The 17,315-nt window shown below is 57.0% G+C and overlaps 1 protein-coding gene across 7 annotated transcripts in view; it reads right to left on the bottom strand.

Annotated features, from left to right (window-relative positions):
• APBA2 (amyloid beta precursor protein binding family A member 2) overlaps nt 1-16,991 on the bottom strand; it is a 113,723-nt gene extending 96,732 nt beyond the window's left edge. For 5 of the 7 annotated variants that reach the window (XM_090263567.1, XM_090263573.1, XM_090263571.1 and 2 more), the window contains exon 1: nt 7,289-7,386. The gene's annotated coding sequence lies outside the window, so the exon portion shown is untranslated. Of the gene's footprint in view, nt 1-6,929; nt 6,996-7,288; nt 7,387-10,902; nt 11,042-16,926 lie in introns of those variants that run through there. The other 2 variants (XM_090263569.1, XM_090263568.1) reach the window with 2 other exon arrangements.
• Between the last annotated feature and the right edge of the window lie 324 nt (nt 16,992-17,315).

Here is a 17,315-nt window from a genome sequence, read left to right as displayed (position 1 = left end):
CCCCTCCCCATGCTGGGACCCTCACACCTTCCGGCTGCTGCTTTTCTAGGGGCGCTGTGTGTGGACCTTGAGCCGGAATCAGGCTCTGATGCCACCCCACATTCTCCAGCAGCCCCTCTGTGCGCCCTCTCTCCCGACTTCACCCAGCTCTAAACAGGGTTCAGGAGGAACCTACCGGATGCACAGATGGATGGATAGGCAGGTGGATGAACAGATGGGTGGATGGATGAGTGTGTGGATGTGTGCATGGGTGAGTGGGCAGGTAAATGGGTGGATGGGTGGGTGGGTGGATTGGTGGATGTGTGTATGTGTATAGATGGATAGATGGATACATTCATGGATGGGTGGGTGGGTGGATGAGCTCCCAACAAAGGGTTTGGGGTGACTAAGGTCAAGGGCACCTGCACTGCAGAGGCCCCGCAGATCAAAAACCTGCAAGGTGAACAACAAGGGTGGGGTGAGAGACTGTCACTCAAGTCCCCGAACAGCTGTGTTTCCATTCTTAGGTAAGCCTTCCTACATGATGGGCTAAAGGAACAACACATGGGGAGTTCAGGCAGGGGCCCCCAATGCAAGGAGCAGGAGAACGCTGCCACACCTGGGGTCCCCGAGGCAGCTCCCCGCATGAAGCCATCGGTGCCTCTACCGCTGGGTGTTCCACCCCCAACAGGAGCAGCCCCTGTCGTCCCTGCTGACTAAGCACAGACCGGCCATGATCAGGCAGACAACCGCTCTTAGTGAAATGCAATTCACGTACAAACCCAAATCTGTTCAAGCCCAAAGGAAAGACGCGACCAGGAGTCCCTGGTCCGGAGGGGCGTCTGCTCCCAGGGCTTCTCACCCAAGAACCAGCACTGAGATGGCCCCCCAAAACAAAAGCGGATGCAACCTCTCCTACGTGGGTGCGCTCCCTCTAGTGCCCAGCACACAGAGGAAAGCCACAGGCAGAACCTTCCCCGTACACGCGCAGAGCAAGGCACACGCAGTGGGAGCCATGGGTCACCCTCAACTCACTGCCATTCTCTGCAGGGACAGTCACCATGCCACCGACGCAGGCCGGCCTCAGGGGCTCAGTGGGGCAGTCAGGCCATGCACAGTGCTGGGACCCGTGGCCAGGACCAATCAGCCATCCGTCAGCCACCGGCTTTCCCTGTCACCAGCCAGGACCAGCTAGAGAGCCCAAGGCAGCGGCCGCTGCCTGAGTCCTTGCACGTCAGGGAGAAACACACATACCGAGCCCCATGACCCCACGACCCGATGCTTCTCTGTGACAAAAGGCACACCCCCTGCCCCTCTGCGTTCTCACAATGGTAACTTGGTGGCTGTTAAGGAAGGAGGCCCAGCCCTGCATCTGCCTTCCTCGGAGTCAAGTCCAATGCCGAGCAGTGGCGTCGGCGGGCTGGGGAGGCAGAGAGCCTGGCTTTCTAGAGCGTCCGGTCCCCAGCCCAGGCCCCGTACCACCCCATCCGTGACAGCTGTCACCAGCGCTGGGTAACAGGGACAGATGTTAGAGCATGTGGCTCGCTTATTATACTGAGAAACGTAAACTGTGTTTTATTTGAACAAGACGCACCCTGGCTGCCGGAAGGACCCGAGAAAGCCGTCATTCCTCAACGCACGCCTCACTCAGTGAACGGGGCTCCTGATTTTCAAACAATGGACTTTTCCGAGGCGACTGATAGGCGAACCAACTGGGGAAAAGTACTCGCTACTTTTTAAATTCAACGAGCGATGCGTAAAACAGTGCAGAGAAGTTCATATTTAGAGCTGGGATATATATACACACACAGCATACGGAAGTGTATATCCCACCTGAAAACCCTAAATGCCCATATTGTTCTGCTTGTTGCCTGTTTACTAACGGTTTGTCCGGAACAAGTAGCTAAGTGTGTCAGGGCCTCCTGTCTCTTTGCACAGTTGATTCTAGAGACAGAAAGTGCAAAGAGTCCACGCTGGCTCTAGCTGAAAAGGAAAGCACCTAACTCACCAACAAGGTCAGCTCCCAGGCCCCCTTGCTGTCCCCACACAGGGTCCCCCGGTCACCTGGGAGGTTTCCATTGCTCTTCAACCACTGCGCACTGCTCACGTCCACTGGCCATCAGCTGCCAGATTCTCAGGCACAGGCTGGAAATCAGCCCGTGTACGAGTCACACAAGTGGTCATAAGTCCTTGTCCCAGCCCCCCACCCGTTTATAAGCAAATCCAATGCAAACGGGGCTCCTGTGCAATGCTGGGGCCGGGGGCGGGGGGCGGCGGCGAACATGAGACAATGTGGGCCTTGGGCTCTGTCCAGCGCAGAACCCCAACGCTTCCCCAGAGTACCAGCATGCTCTGCGATCTGGGACGAGTGGCAGCTGCCTGGCCCCTGGCGTCCTCGCTGCCTCTGGAGCTTGGCAGGAGAACATAGAAGAACAGAACCCCCCCCACACACACACAAGTGCCAACAACATGCGTTTCATTCCGGTTGGTTCCTCTGCCCAGGGCCTCCTTTGAATGTTGGAGGTGCGTCCATTGCAGAAAACCACCATAGGCAAATTCCGGCACAGTCCGTGGGCACGGGGACCCCGACCACGTGTTTTTCTTTCTTCATTTTGATCCTTCCAACACAAAACAGTGCCTGACGTTAGACCGGCACTTTGGGCTTATAAAGTGCTGACACAGTGTCCTCGTACTAGGTTGTCACCGAAACGAACAAACTGGAGCCATCAGACTCCCAGGGAGACAGCAGAGGCCACAACAGGTCTGAGGCCACACGGGCACCCGCGAAGGACACCCCACCCCGGCCATCAGAGCAATAACTTGCCTAGTTTGAGTCTGTGTTTGCTTGTGTCTCTAGATGCCGGGGGCGGGGGGCACAGCATACGAGGACAGATGCTGAGAAAGACTCTCCGAAGCCAGCAACCTGCCCATGGCCCCGGGGTGAGCAGCAGCGGCCGGTTCAAACTGAGCTCTCACTGCTCCAAATGCATCCCCTTTCCTTGACTGGCAGTGCGTTTCTCCCCATGAAACCACGGTGCCCTCCCTGGCAAGGCCAGAGCACGGGCAGGGGGGTCGGGCGGGGGAGGCTTCGGGAAGGGCGGGCTGGCAAACGGGACGGGCAGAGCGGCTGGGAGCCTTGAGGTGCCGGGTGTGACAGAAGGTACCAGACGAGTTTAGAAACATCCAGATGGAGGAGGAAGGGAACCTGAGCAAGAGGGAGCCTCGTGCCTAGTGCATCCGTAGCCCAGCTGACCGCGGGGATAACGCAGAGCTGGCTCTGACAGCAAGGACAACGACTGCCGACCATCCGAGCGACTGAAAATCCAAAAGGGAACTTCAGCGAAGAATCAGAGTGCCCACCCTTTGGGCTGGGCTGCCTTCTGGCCCACGTGACAAATGGCCTAAGTCATACAATCCCCCCAGCTCCTTCCTGCCCGCCCACTGAGCGCCGGGTTCTAGGAAGGATTCCAAATGTGAATACAACTCCGTTCCAGCCCTGGGTATCAGGCAAAGGAGGGGCGGGAGCCAAGCTCGTGCTGGAAGGGAGAACCCCATTCCTGGGGCTTCATTCATTCATTCACCCAGCAAGTAGCACTGAGGGTCTACCAAGGTGCCAGGGCTACAGAGGTGACCAAAGTCCTTATGTTGGTGTGGAAAGAAACAGACAATACACAAACAAGTACTGCATGGAAATTTGCACATTAAATACTATGAAGAAACACAAAGCAGGGTTAATGAGAAAGGGGGAAGTGATGCTAATTTATGTAGGCTGGTCAGGAAGCTGGCATATGAACAGAGAACCCAAGGAGGTGCGGGAGAAAGCCAGGTGGACATCTGGTCCAGGAGCGGAAGCAGCATGTGCAAAGGCCCTGAGGTCAGCATGAGCTTGGCCAATGTGAGGGCCAGGGGAGAAGAGGGAAAGAGCCCACATTCAGTTGGATCATCAAGGATGGACATGAAGGTCCCCAGGCCAAGGTGGCAGGTGGGGACAATGCAGGGCAAGCCTGATCAACCAGCCTGTCTGCCTGGGGCCTGCATAGCTTGGAGGGATCACGGTTGGGGGCAAGGTAGGGAATTAGAAAAAAACAGGCTAAGAAATGTAGTTGTGAAGTGGGCACTGGGAGCCACTGAAGGCTTGAGCAAGGGACAGCAGACCTGGCCGGGGTCCGGCCTGCCGTGGGGCAGCCCCGCAGTGCCACCTGGGAAACCCCACCGTCAGTACAGAAATCCTGATGCACACAGCCCCGTACGTGGGGCTCCCAGGCCCACGGTGGGGATCACAAGCCCCGCGAGCGGTGTGACCTTTAGGGCCCTGTCCTCCCCGGCTCCCGCGTGTGTCTGAGAGAGGACAGAGCACGCTGGAGGACTGGCTGCAGGACAGGGGAGAGGAGACTGCGCCCACGGCAGCTGAGTCAGCCTGTGCCAGCAGGCTGCTCTGACACACCGGCTGGACCCAGCCCAGGAAGGAGCCAGAATCCTCCCCACCGCGGCAGGCACATGGCCCAACCACCACCGACCGGGCACCTGGGCCACCTTTTGGTGAGCCATCCTCTCCAACGGGACCCATGTCAGGATGGAGCTGCCTGGCCATCAGTGCCCCCATCGCATCCCCATTTCTCACGGCCACCCAGCAAGGTCAAGGCTGGGTCTCCCCCAGTTTCTCTAAGGCCGGGCAGCAAGGCGAGGCATGCAGGTATCTGCCACTCGTTCCAGAAGTCCCTTGAGGCCAGCCGGTGATGTGTGCATGCATCCGTACCCACCTGCCCTGACAAGAAGTGTCTCCCAGGTCCTCTGACTCTGGGCTACCAGAGACCCTCACCTGTTGAGCCATCAAGTCAAACATGTAAAACTAAGGACGGGGACAGGTTCTGGGGAGGGGTTGAAGTCTAGGGGGGATCTGTGCATCGAGGCTCTGCACACCCCATACCCTCCGGCAAGCCTCACAGTCCCCCAGTTCAAACAGAGCCCGACGGGACGCCTGTCTCCCCATCAAGCGTGTTTTCCCTCTGACTTGTCAGTTGTGTCTGGAAAAAAATCAAGGTGTTTCAGAGAACTCTCAGCTTCCAGGAGTGTGACTGGTGTCTTTTACGATTATCTTTTATTTTTCCCTAGCACTTCTTAGCTCGGTTGGCAGATTGGATTATGTATGCGTCTTCACTTCACAGCTCATCCCCACCAATTATTCCTGTGAAACTAATACATATTCTAAGGGTTAGATGTCCTCAAGGGACAGCTAGACGAACAAGTGAACACGCCACATGTCCAGTCTGGGGTGTCCGAGAAAGCGAGTGGAGGTGGGAGGGTAAGAAGTGGGCTGTCCCCTACTGGGTCGTCCTCCAGTGCCCACTTTGCCTCTCAGGCTGACACACACACCTCCACCCCCACCCCCGTGTGGTTCAGCCCACACTTGTCCCCGGCACAAAAGCCGGGGATCAGAGAGATGGAAAGGCACATCTGTGCTCCTGAACAAATGATCAGAGGTCTGGAGAGACTGGCTCCCACAGAAGACTCTCAGCGCCATCACCCAGACCCCGCCCAGCCCTGAAGACACTCCAAGGGTCTCCCCTCCAGCCGGGGAGGCTGCCGGCTATGACTCACTCACTCCCTGGACACACCTGTGCTACTCACCACCAAGGAGACCCTCTCCAGCCACCCAGGAATGAAGGCACAGGGAAGGGTGTCCTGGCAGCTCCTGACTAGGAAACCAGACCTTGCCCCTGCCGGGTGGACCGCCCAGGAGAGAAGGAGAAGCGCCCCATGGCACCTCACCCACCTCGCCTCACCAGGGGGACCAGTAGCGCAGAGGCCTGAGCAGTGAATGGGCCACCCACCAGCTCTGGGCACCTGCAGGGCACCTCCCATATGTGTGCCTTGGGAAAAGTTGTTTCCCGTGTACCCTCGGAGCTTCCAGCTCATTATTTCTAAAACAACTGTTCCTTCTCAAAGAGAAAGAAAAAAAAAGAAATCCGGGGGGGGGGGGTGTAGTGGGGTGACAGAGACTGAAGAGGTCAGAGAGCGCTCAGCCCACAGGCCCAAGTCCCCCACCTCCCTGGAAGGAGCTGCCCCAGTGTGGGGTGTTTCTCCGTCTGCATGGTCATGGGGGACACGGCTAACCAGAGATCCGAGTCTGGCCCCTGAGAGGCCGAATCTGAACAGAGGTGAAAAAATGAAGTCTTCCTTCTGCGAGTCAATACTAAGTTCAGACTAGCAGGATGCATCTCGGCCTCGGCTCTCAGTGAAAATCACCCGCGGGAACGCCCGGAACCCCAGGGCGCCCGGACAATTCCACCCCCAGCCTTGGCACACAGGCCCGCAGCGCGGCGCAAAGCCCAGCTTGGGGAGCGGGGGCTCGACGTCGGCCTGGCCCATCAGCGCTCCGATCCCCTCCCCCGGCAGCGGCGGGAAGAAGCCGGGCCAACCCGCAGGACCCACCGCGCCCCAGCCCCGCGCCAGAGGCCCGGCCCGGAGGACTGGTGTGCGGAATTTTTAATTGGGGAGTTTCTCCCGCGGGGCTTCATTAGAAAGGAAAAGGGGGGAGGGGGAGAAGATCCAGGCTTGGCTTCCCGGGAGCCGGGAAACGTCGAAGCGCCCCCTAACTCGGGAGTTGACGCCGGGAATGGGGACTTAGTACCAGCGCCCAGCGGGGCTGCCGCTAGCACTAGGGACCCCAGCCCCGCTGAACCCGAGCGGACAGCCCTCGCGGGCCAGCGCCCCTCGTCCGCACGGGGTCGCTCATCGCCGCGGAGTCCCCGGGATGCGCGAGGCGCCGGCTCGGCCCCCCAGCCCCCCCCCCCCGGTCCAAGGGGCGCAGGTCCGCACCCCCCCCAGGGCATCCGCAGCCCCGCCAGGTCCGGAGGGCAGCGCTGGGGCCGTGGCAACAGCTCCCCTCACCCCGGCCCCCGAACGCGTGCCCACCCGCGCCCCAGGCCACCGCCGGGACCCCAGCTTACCTGGCCCGGCGCGGGGCTGCGCGGCTGCCGGCCGCCCCCACCCCCGCCGGCTCGGTCCGCGAGGCCGCCGCCGCCGCAGCTCTTTGTGAGCCCGCGCCGCGCCGCGCACCGCGCCTGCTGACGAGCCCGGGAAACTGGATAGCGGCGGACGCGCCCCGGACGCGGCGTGCGGCACGCAGGGCCGCCTCTGCCGCGCGCCCCGCACTGGCCTCTCGCCGCCCCCCGCCCGGGACGCGGGTCAGGAAACGCCGGCGGACCTCCCACACGGCGGAAAGACACGGAGGACAAAGATGCGGTCGTTCCCAGCCCCCTCCCTCCGAGCCTGGCGCCGGGACAGTCGGGTGCTCTGGGGGGCGCACCTGGGCCGGGTCCTGCGGGGCTGATCTCAGGGACCCGGGCCAGCCTAGGCGCTGGAAGCCGCGGCGCCCAGCCGCCCCGGGCCCGGGCAGCACACAGGTTCCCGGGGGCGCCCGGACCTGCCGGATCCGGAGCCCGAGGGGTCTGGTCCTCCGGCGCGTAGGACGGGCGACGGCGCGGCTCCCCCGGCCCCGCGCGCTGTGCTGCCCCCTGGCGGCTCCGGAGCGCAGGCGGCGGGAAGCGGCCGTGGCGACCGCGCCCTGCGCGGCCCTGCGCGGGGCTGAGACAAGTGAGGAGTTCCAGCGAGAAGCCCTCGGGGATTGCAGCTTCGGGAAGCCCCACCTGCGAGGGGAGGTGCTCACTGCAGACCCGCGGTCGCGGGGGGCATTCCCGGTGTTCTCTGCCCATCTTCAGCGCCACCCATCACCCCTGTTACTCATACCCCGTGCTCCTCGGGCCTCACTGCCGCCCCCCCCCCCCCCAGGCCTTTCTCTCCTGCCCGTCCTGAGTGGAGAGGACCCTAAGCACGTCCTCTCCCAGAGACCCACACACCCGCCACAGTGCGAAAAACGCCCCTGGAAGCCCCTGAAGGTCGTGCTGGAGACGCTGGTGTCAACTTTGACCCCTCCTGCCCTTTCGTTCAGCCCCACGGCCAGCAGATGTGGTCCCCTGTGGGCTCCGCCTGGAGCACCGCACGGCACAGGTGCCTGTCTGCCCAGAGCCGGGGCTCGCGGGCCTCCTCCCCCAAGGCCTGATCGTGTGCCTTCTTTCCTTCTCTGCCTGATCGGGGTGCCGCTGTGGGGGCGGGAGCGGGGTTCTGAACAAGAGTGCCACAGAAGGCAGGGGAGGCCTGGGTGGCGTGAGGGGGGGCCCGCCCCCGCCCCCTGCCGCAGGACGCCCAGCGGAGACCCTGAGGACAGGGGGCCGGAACAGCAGCACCCTAAGCCAGGCTGTGGCAGACTTGGCGTTGACTTCCTGTGGCCTTGGGCTCTTGGGCTTCCTCCCACTCCTCAGCTCCCTCTCACCCCCCTTCCAAAAATAACTGCTCACACTGACCCGGAGACCCAGACCTTCAAGCTGGGGGCCTGGCCCTGGTGGGGCAGCTTGTCACCCAAATGCCAGACAGCGACAGAGCCCAGAAGCAGGCCAGGGGCAGATGCCCGCCGCCACTCCCCCTTGCCCCTGAGGTGTCACCCAGACAACAGAAAGCTCTGCTTCACCCAATCTCTCGGGCCCAAGCTTTTCCCCAAATGCCAATGACTGGAGAGCAACCACTGAGAAGAAATGACTCCGTAGCATTAGGCATGAAGTATGGGGTCCAAACGCTTTCATCTCCTAGCTTTCCTCCAGTGCAGTCAGGTCTCCAAGGGAATCTGCATGTCCACAAACATGGGCGAGCTGCTGGCTCCACCAGAGCTCTTCCCGTGGGCAGCCCTGGGCCAGAGCTGAGGTGACCCCCACCCTGCACGCAGGAGCAATTGTGGCTGACGTCCACAGGCCCCAGGCCCCAGGCCCCAGGCACAGGCCTGCCCAGCTTCACTAAGGGACTCCTAAATCTCATGGGCTCCAACTGTCTATTCAGTGATTTTTAAAGAACCTCGGAGTGGCGCAAACCTTCCTCAGTATTCCACAAAACCGAAAAGCCGTAACATAAAAAGAGTGCCAGCCCTGGCCGGGTGGCTCAGTTATTTGGAGCATCATCCAGTGCCCAGAGATGGCAGGTTCAATTCCTGGTCAGGGCACATGCCTGGGTTGGAGGTTTGATACCCAGTTTGGATGTGTATGGGAGGCAACCAATTGATGTTTCTCTCCCTCTCCTTCTCTCTCCCCACCCACTTCTTCTCTTTCTAAAGTCAATAAACATATCCTCAGGTGACGGTTAAAAATATTTTTTAGCCCTGGCTGGTATGGCCCAGCAGGTTGAGCACCAGCCTTCAAACCAAAGGGTCAACGGTTCGATTCCCAGTCAGGGCACATGCCTGGGTTGCGGGCCAGGTCCCCAGTTTGGGGTATGTGAGAAGCAACCACACGTTGATGTTTCTCTCCCTCTCATCCTCCCTTCCCCTCTCTCTAAAAATAAATAAATAAAATCTTTTTTTAAAAAAATGTTTTAAAGACTGCCAAATGTGACTTCAGAAAAATTCCATGACAACCATCACCATAAGCAAAGTCAACAGCAAAGCAGGAACAAAATATCTGCAACTCACCTCACCAATAGTTAAGTTCCCTCATATATAGATAGCATCTAGAAATAGAGAAGGAAACAAAAAAGCAACTTAGGGAAGAAAACAGGCAAAGGTAAGGGGCGGACAGTTTCCAAGGAAGGAAATACAAATGACTTTTAAACATCTGAAAAGACGTCCCTCCTTATTCATAGTAAGAAATTATGGCATCTTAAAAACGTGAGGACACAACCAAACTAGCATCCGTCATAAAAGGAAGAAACAAGGGACCGTGTGATTAACATGGAAAGTTCTCGGAGACATATTAACAGGAGGACGAAGAGCTGGTGTGCGTCGTGTGCCACCATGTGTGTAAACACACAAAGGAGAGGGAGCGAGCAGACACAGGCTTGTATGCAGTCCTAACTTGAAATATGTATTACCCATCCCAAAGCAAAAATGTTTCATTATCATTCATAACCAGTTCTTAACTCTCGAGAGTAACAAGCCTCTGACATCTCTGCTGTCTTTCCGCGGAAGGAAAAATAGACCCTCTGCGGGACCACAGGAGACAACTCTGACGACAGGGTGGGACCGCGCGGCTGGGCCACCTACCGGCACCTGGTGGCCACATTTGTGAATTGCAGGCACGGTGCCAATACCCTTAAGCCCAGAGGAGTGCCAGGCCCGCCGCCCTGCAAGGGAAATGAAACGTGACGCCCAAACCCTGTCAGTTCCTCAGCACTCACCTTAAGTTACTTTGAAAAAGATAATGCATGCCCTCCTTGTCCAGGGAAGATTAATGCTGTGCCTTACAGGCTGGGAGGACATTCCATTACAAAACTCCTGAATGACAGAATATTAATTTTTCTTTCATTCTTAGGATGAGCGCATAAATGGGTTTGATTGATAGACGCGTGCTCTCTCTATGGGGAGGGCAGAACGACTCCCCTACAGTAAAGTTGCTGCTTGGCACAAGCCTTGATGGGTCTTGCCTGTCACCAGTCTTACTCATTCCAAGCACTTGAACTCTTTCTTATCCCTGCATCCCGTGTAGTCAAAAGTGCCCTGAACCAGCTCTGGCTGGTGTGGTTTAGTGCATGGAGGGCCAGCCTGTGAACCAAAAGGTTGCCGGTTCGATTCCCAGTCATGGCATGTGCCTGGGTTGTGGGCCAGGCCCCCACTTGGGGGTGCGCAAGACACAGCCACACATTGATGTTTCTCTCCCTCTCTTTCTCCCTCCCTTCCCCTCTCTCTAAAAATAAATAAAATCTTTTTTTTTTAAGTGCCCTGAACCAGGATCCAGGTGCCCTGTACTCTGGTCCCAGCAAAGGCACCAGCCAGCACAAGGCTTCGGGTCCAAGTGAGGAAGTTAGCCTCAAAATTCCCCAAGGTCCAGGATGCATGGGGAGAATTGTGATGTGAGCCACCCCATGGTAGTCCGATTCTCTTACCTTCAGGGTTGAAGTCCTTGGGGAAACTCACTAACCAGCTCACGTTCCCATCGGTCCTCCCACAGCCTGGGGCTTTACTTCAGAAGACAGACATGTAGCGTGGAAATGCCTTTGACACCCATGGAGGCAAAGCTCTTTCCTGAAAAGTAAATACCTTTTTTTTTTTTGGACTGAGATACTGTGAAGGAGGCACATTTTCCCCTGAGACTGGAAGCAGTAAGGGCAAGCCTAGGGCTGCCAGTGCCCTCAGTGAAGGCCTGCTGGAGAGTGGGGCTAAGCTAGAGGAAAACAGGGCTGAGGATGGGGGGGCTCCAGGATCAAGCCGTGCCTGATTTCCCTCCAGCCAGATGGGTTGGTTTTTTTTTTAATTGATTTGAGAGAGAGAGAGACACTGATGTGTTGCTCCGCTTACTGATGAATTCTTTGGTCATCACTTGTATGTGCTCTGACTGGGGATCGAACCCTCAACCTTGGTGTATTGGCATAATGCTCCAACCCACTGAACTACCCCACCAGGGCCACAGTTCAGTTTTTGAGTCTGAGTTGAGTTCCTGCCCCTGTCACCATGTTCCTTTGTTGTCGCTAGGACCAGTAAGGACAGAAACAAACACAGCCCCAAGATTCCAGAAAGAGCAGCAGCATTTATTGTCATGGGGCTTCTTTCAATTCCAGAACCTTGGAAGCACAGACCTTGCTGGGCCTGAGTCACAGCTTCACGGTGGGGTTGACAGTTGGGGGAGGGGTGATGTAGGGAGCACTTTGCAACAATTAGTGCCGGGCTCACTTCATGGCTTTCCCAGGGGCAGAACCCAGAGCCGAGGGACTGGCACCCGGGCTCAGAGTTCCTGTCTCGTTTCTCTGGTCCTGCTTTGCTTGGTTTCCACCATGTTAACCACATGTCTCACATCAGAACTTGGGGCCTGACCCTGGCCATTTTGCAATGATCTGGCAATGTATGGAGACACCTTTGGTTGTCACAGGTGGAACCGATCCTTGTGGGACCTAGTGGCTAGAGACCAGGGACATGGCTAAACATTCTACAATGCATGGAACAGGACAGGCCCCACACGCAAAATGCTCTGGCCAAGCCAAGATGTCAATAGTGCCAAGGCTGAGCAACCCTACCATGGTATGTTCTAATCTGATTTATTTACATGTAAACAATCTTATAAGTACATACAATCCCATCGCAAGCAGGACATGACTTCAAATAAAGAAGAAGAAACATTGCTACATTTCTGATACAAGAAAACAGAGAACCAGACAGTGACAGGGCTGTGGCCCCGGCTTTTGGGTCCCCATCCTGGGTGAGGCAGGGTCTTCCCCGCAGCCCACCCGGTCGTCCTGCCCGGACACCCCTGATCCCGCAGCAGCACCTGTGAGTTTCCCTGGTGACGCCCAGGCCCTGCCCCTCCACCCCCAGCCCCAGGCCTAGAGCAGACCATCCATGTCCAAGTGCAAACAAGGGCCAGGCACGAGGCAAGGCCGGTGGGGGCTGACTCTAGGCCCCTCCCCCACAGCATCACTAGCTTCTAATCTGCTGGGTGAGCCAGGGGAACTGCTGGGCTGAGTGACAAGGACAACCCTGACACCGGCACTGGGGACAAAGACTGACAGATGATTCCCTGCTGAGAAGGGCTGCTGGGAAGCGGTTCTGGATCCTTCTGCATGGAGCCCACCCTCCTGCTCCTGGGGCTGCCTTGACCAGTTCCCTCCCCCCAACTCCTTCTCCCCCCTCCCAATCCCCCCAGTCACTGCGCTGGCTCCTGGCTCCTGGCCTGGGTCTGCCTGCCTGTTTGGAAACATTCCTAGAACACTCAACACAGAAGGCAGAGACTCCGGGAAGCCGCTGTATACTTTCCAGAGAAGGGACGCAGGGGTATTGTTTCTTTGCGGCAGGGTTGCTTTCTCTCTAGCTGGGCTTTTTTTTTTTTCTTCTTTCTTTCTTTCTCAGAGAAGCGCTTGTCAAAGACCCTCCCGACAGAAAGCCGGGCCTCCGCAGGGGCACACGCCCCGGCCCCCCATGCCCTGAGCATCCAGGGGTGGGACACGCCAGGCGCCAGGCAGGGCCCACACCCCTGCTGGACACGGCCTCCCACTTCTCAGCTGCCTCCCCTCCTGCCCTCTGCTCCCCAGAAAAGCCTCCCCCAGCTGCCCACCCCACAGAGCTGCTCAGAAATGCTATTCCAGCCTCTTCCTCCTTGACTTCTAATGTGGTTTGCAATTCTTTGTCTGCATGAGCGGTTGATTAACTGCTCTCCCCCTCTCTCTCTCTCTTTCCCCCTCTCCCCCTCCCCCCGTCATACATGCTTTGACACAGCTCGCGGCACATTCTCATCTCACAGCCCTGGCACGAGGGTGCCCTTGGTAAGGACCGGCTGACTGAACAAGCGAACATATGGAAGCTATTTAAGAAACCTTTCAAGGTGCGGAACGACAGCATCAGTGGGACTCGAAGGCGTGATCAGCATCCCACGTGAACACAGTCAGGAGAGGAGTAAGACCCCGAGGTCTGAAGTGCAATGTCTGAGCAGGCTTCGATCAAGTTGGAAACCCTGAACCTCAAGTCTGTGGGAACTGGGGTCTGTTCCTGGCTCGTGGAAACAGCCTGAGGTCCTGTGTCTAAGGAGATCAGCCTTCTGTTGCTTAAGGATGGGTCTGATGGGGGAGAAGTCACTCGTGAGGTGGTCCCCGGTGTCCTTGGGGATGGTGGAGCTCTATGCTGGCAGAACTGCCAAAGACAAGGGGAGAAGGGCTCTTTGTTGTCATAGCAGCAAGATGGTGGTAATCAGGATGCTTTTGACCCTTGTGACCTTGGCAGTGGCTTACAGACCTTGAAGAATGAAATGAATAGCGGCCGAATTTCCAGATGGAGGCCAGTTCCTAGTCCCAGGGGCCCTTGATGAAAGGGGAGGCCAAGTGTCCCGAGGAAGACGCTGCAACGTGGCCACAAACATGCTATGACTCTGCTTCCACTCCCTCCCTATGGGGCCTCTGGCCCTTTGCTCGGGGTCACGTGTGCTCTGGGAAAGGGGGAGCGCCAGGACCTTGTGGACACTTCTGGACAGTGGCTCTGAAGTCAGGTTAATTCTTTGGAAGCTGGGAAAACTCTGAAGGAAGTGAAATCTCGCTGTGCTCGGCTGGTCCAGCAGGGCTGACGGTCGTCCGGGGCCCGGAGCCCGGGCCTGCCTCAGAGCGGGCCTCGCGCATCTGCGGCCGCCCCGCAGTCACCCCGTTCCAGGATGCATCATTGGAATAGACACACGTGGCCCCTTGGTGACTGACGGAGTGAGGGCCATCGTGGGGGGAAGGGCTAAGGGTCGTAGACCAGGAGCAGCAGAGGTCACTGTCACCACCGGAGATTGGGAAGGGGCCAGTGGGAAGCCTGTCACAGGCCCGTGCGATTTGCCTCTTTGGCCCATGTAAATGGCATGTGAATCTTGTAAATTGACAACAGATTGTCATAAACTTAATCTGGCGGTGACTCCCATCACAGCTGCTGTTCCAGATGAGGTTCAGACATTCCAGATGTGTGACCAGACCGGAGCAGAACAATTGTCCCTGGCAGCTGGCGAGCTTTGTCAACTGTTTCTTGTGCCCCTCTGCCCTCACTTCCGCATGCAAGCAAAACCAGTTAGCATTTTAGGAGCCAAGTGAGAACGTGACCGAGCTGACTGGGTCTGGCTGATGAGGCTTCTTCGTCCAGACAAAGGACAGGAGGGGAAAGCGGTGTCGGCCTGGGATGTCTCCTCACCAGCCCCTCCAGACCCATGCCCCCCAACTCCTTCCGGCCCAGGAAGCCGAGCTCTGCAGACGGTGTTTGTAGCTTCCTGGGTCTTGGGATCTCAGCTGCGTTTGCTCAATGGGAGACACTGGCAGGAGCTGGGAGGGAGAGGGGGAGCCCACATACTCACTACCCCCGCAGAGCTTTCCAGAAGAGAAGGGCAGGAACGCATCCGTCACACAGTGTGAAGTTACAAATCGAGTGCGAGGGAGGACCAGCACGTGGCGCTATGGAAGCTCAGAGCGGGAGAGGGGTGCTCTTCCCTTATATCTGGGCTGACGTTCCAGGCAGTGGAACAGCATGTGCTAAGGCCTCGGAGCTGGCAGGAGCACAGCCCTTCTGAGGAGCTGAAGAAAAGGCTCATGTAGAGGAGGCTGGAGGGGTGGGGAGGTATGTGTGGCTGACAGGCTGGGCCTCCTTAAAGGCTTCATCCTACTGAGGCAACAGCCAAGCCACTGGACATGTGTTGGGAGGCCTCTCTGACAGTCCCGATGGTCCACGCCTCCTGGGGTTCACACCCAACGTGATGCCCTCCCTGTGAGTATGGGCTGGACTCACTGGATTACTTCTGATGAACAGAACCCAGTAGCAGTGAAGGGAGGTCACTGTTCAGACTGGGTCACGAGGGCTGGCTCCCATGGGGGACCCTCTCGTCTCCCACCAGCTGCTGGGAGGACAGACTGGCAACCCATGGGGGTGCCATGTGCTGAGCAACCCAGGTGAGGTCATTGCCACATCCACGTGCGTGCACCTGCTAGCCTTCAGGTAACTAACTGCAGCTCCGGAGGGCAGCTGGGCCACAACCTCACGGGAGACGCCCACAGACAGCCGGCTGAGCCACGCCAGAGTCCTCGCCCATTGGAACCAGGGGACACTAAAGGTTTGTTGTTTGACTTGTTACACAGTGACAGGGAACTAAGACAGTTTATCGATTTTTATGTAGTTATTTTTTGAGTGTGTAATACTGTAACACGGTTCGAAATTCTGAAGTAACAACAGAGGACAGAGAGAAAAGCCCCGAGACACTCCCATAGCTCGACATTATGTTTCTGGTGTGCCCAATCCCGGGAGATTCTACCCGTGCAGAAACGCACGCACATTGGTTCACACACCGGTCTGCTACTTCCTTTTCCAGGGCACCATATATCTCAAAGGACACTCTATCTCTGCCCATAGAGAATTTCGTCATTTTTCATGGCTGTGTTGAATTCCATTATATGAACATCCCCTTATACATGACAACCCGCCCCTATCAATAGACTTTTAGGTTATTTCCAACCACTTGCTATTACAAACAATAGTGCAATAACTACTCTTCATATATTTCGCCCTCTAGGATACATTTCTGAGACTGGGTTCAAAAGTGGGCAGATGTGTAACTTTGATAAGAACTGCCCAACCGCTGTGGCAGAGAGCTCCGAACTCACACGGCCATCGCGTGCAGGACCATTGGCTTCCCCACAACCATCAGCAATGTTTCAGGTCTGCCAGTCTGATCAGTGGGAAATGGAATCTCAGCAAGGCCTGAAGTTATCCTCCCATATTATTGTGTGTGAGGCTGAGATTCTCTGGATATGTTTAATAGCTGCTGACATGACTATAGGTGTGTTGTAAAAAGTTATAGTCATACATTAAACACACACACATGTTCTGGCTGCCAAGAGAGGACGGTGGTGGGGGGAGCGGATGGAGGGAGCCTGATGAAGCGGGTGGAGAGCAGCAGATGGACCGGAGCTATTTGAAAGCCTAAATAAAGATGCCTTTATGAGGGCTCTGTGCGTGTGTGTGTGTGTGTGTGTGTGTGTGTGGTGTGTATGTGTAAGGGCGCACATGCGCACACTTACAGGGTTGGCGGTGGAGGATTCAACTTTAGTCCCCGGCTTGTGCAACCTGAAGAAAGATGGGAACCTTCACTGAGGCAGGATTGTGGAGGAAGATCAAAAAGGTGTCCCACTGTTGCCAGGACAACCATTAGCGTCTTGCGTTTACTATATGCTCTGCCTTACTCCTACACCTTAGCGGAGTTTCATATTGTGATGTATTTTGGATTTCACGCTATTGAAGATACCAAGCCGGTAAATCCCATAGGTAAAGAGCTGTCTCAGGCCACACAGGTAACATACAGATCAGCTCTCTGCTGTCTGCCGTGTGCTGAGGGACCGTGTGCGGGAGGAGGTGACAGAGGCTGTGGTCACCCGGAGCCGTCTTCAGGCCCGGACGCAGCTGCTTAAGTAACTCACCCAGATGACATAGGTGGACAGGGCTCCCGAAAACAGCTTTCTCCCATGTGGCCTGAGAAGCCAGTTGGCACCTGAACTTCAATCTCTTGCTTCCGAGGGGCCTTCTAATCCAAGGTGTGTAATATGAGTGCTCTTGGGGTGGCTGCATGGGGTCCCATCCAATTCTGAGGCTGTTATTTTAGGTGAAGGAAGGAGTAATAGCAAAAAGGAGAGAAAAGTGCAATTTTTACAGGTACATATGTATCTATCTCCTTGGAGAACAAAAGGACATCACCTTAAAACACCAACTAAATCGGACAGCTGCCACTGTGACAGCCGATGTTGTTCTTCACCCTGTGACCCCCACTGCCCCGGGCCCTCCCGCTCAGACTCCCAGCTGTGAGGACTGT

Source organism: Furipterus horrens, unplaced genomic scaffold (genome assembly GCF_987537825.1).
Source record: "Furipterus horrens unplaced genomic scaffold, mFurHor1.1.pri manual_scaffold_16, whole genome shotgun sequence".
Classification (NCBI taxonomy): Eukaryota; Metazoa; Chordata; class Mammalia; order Chiroptera; family Furipteridae; genus Furipterus; species Furipterus horrens.
Note: the sequence above shows the minus strand (reverse complement) of the source record. Positions and strands in the feature narration are given on the sequence as shown.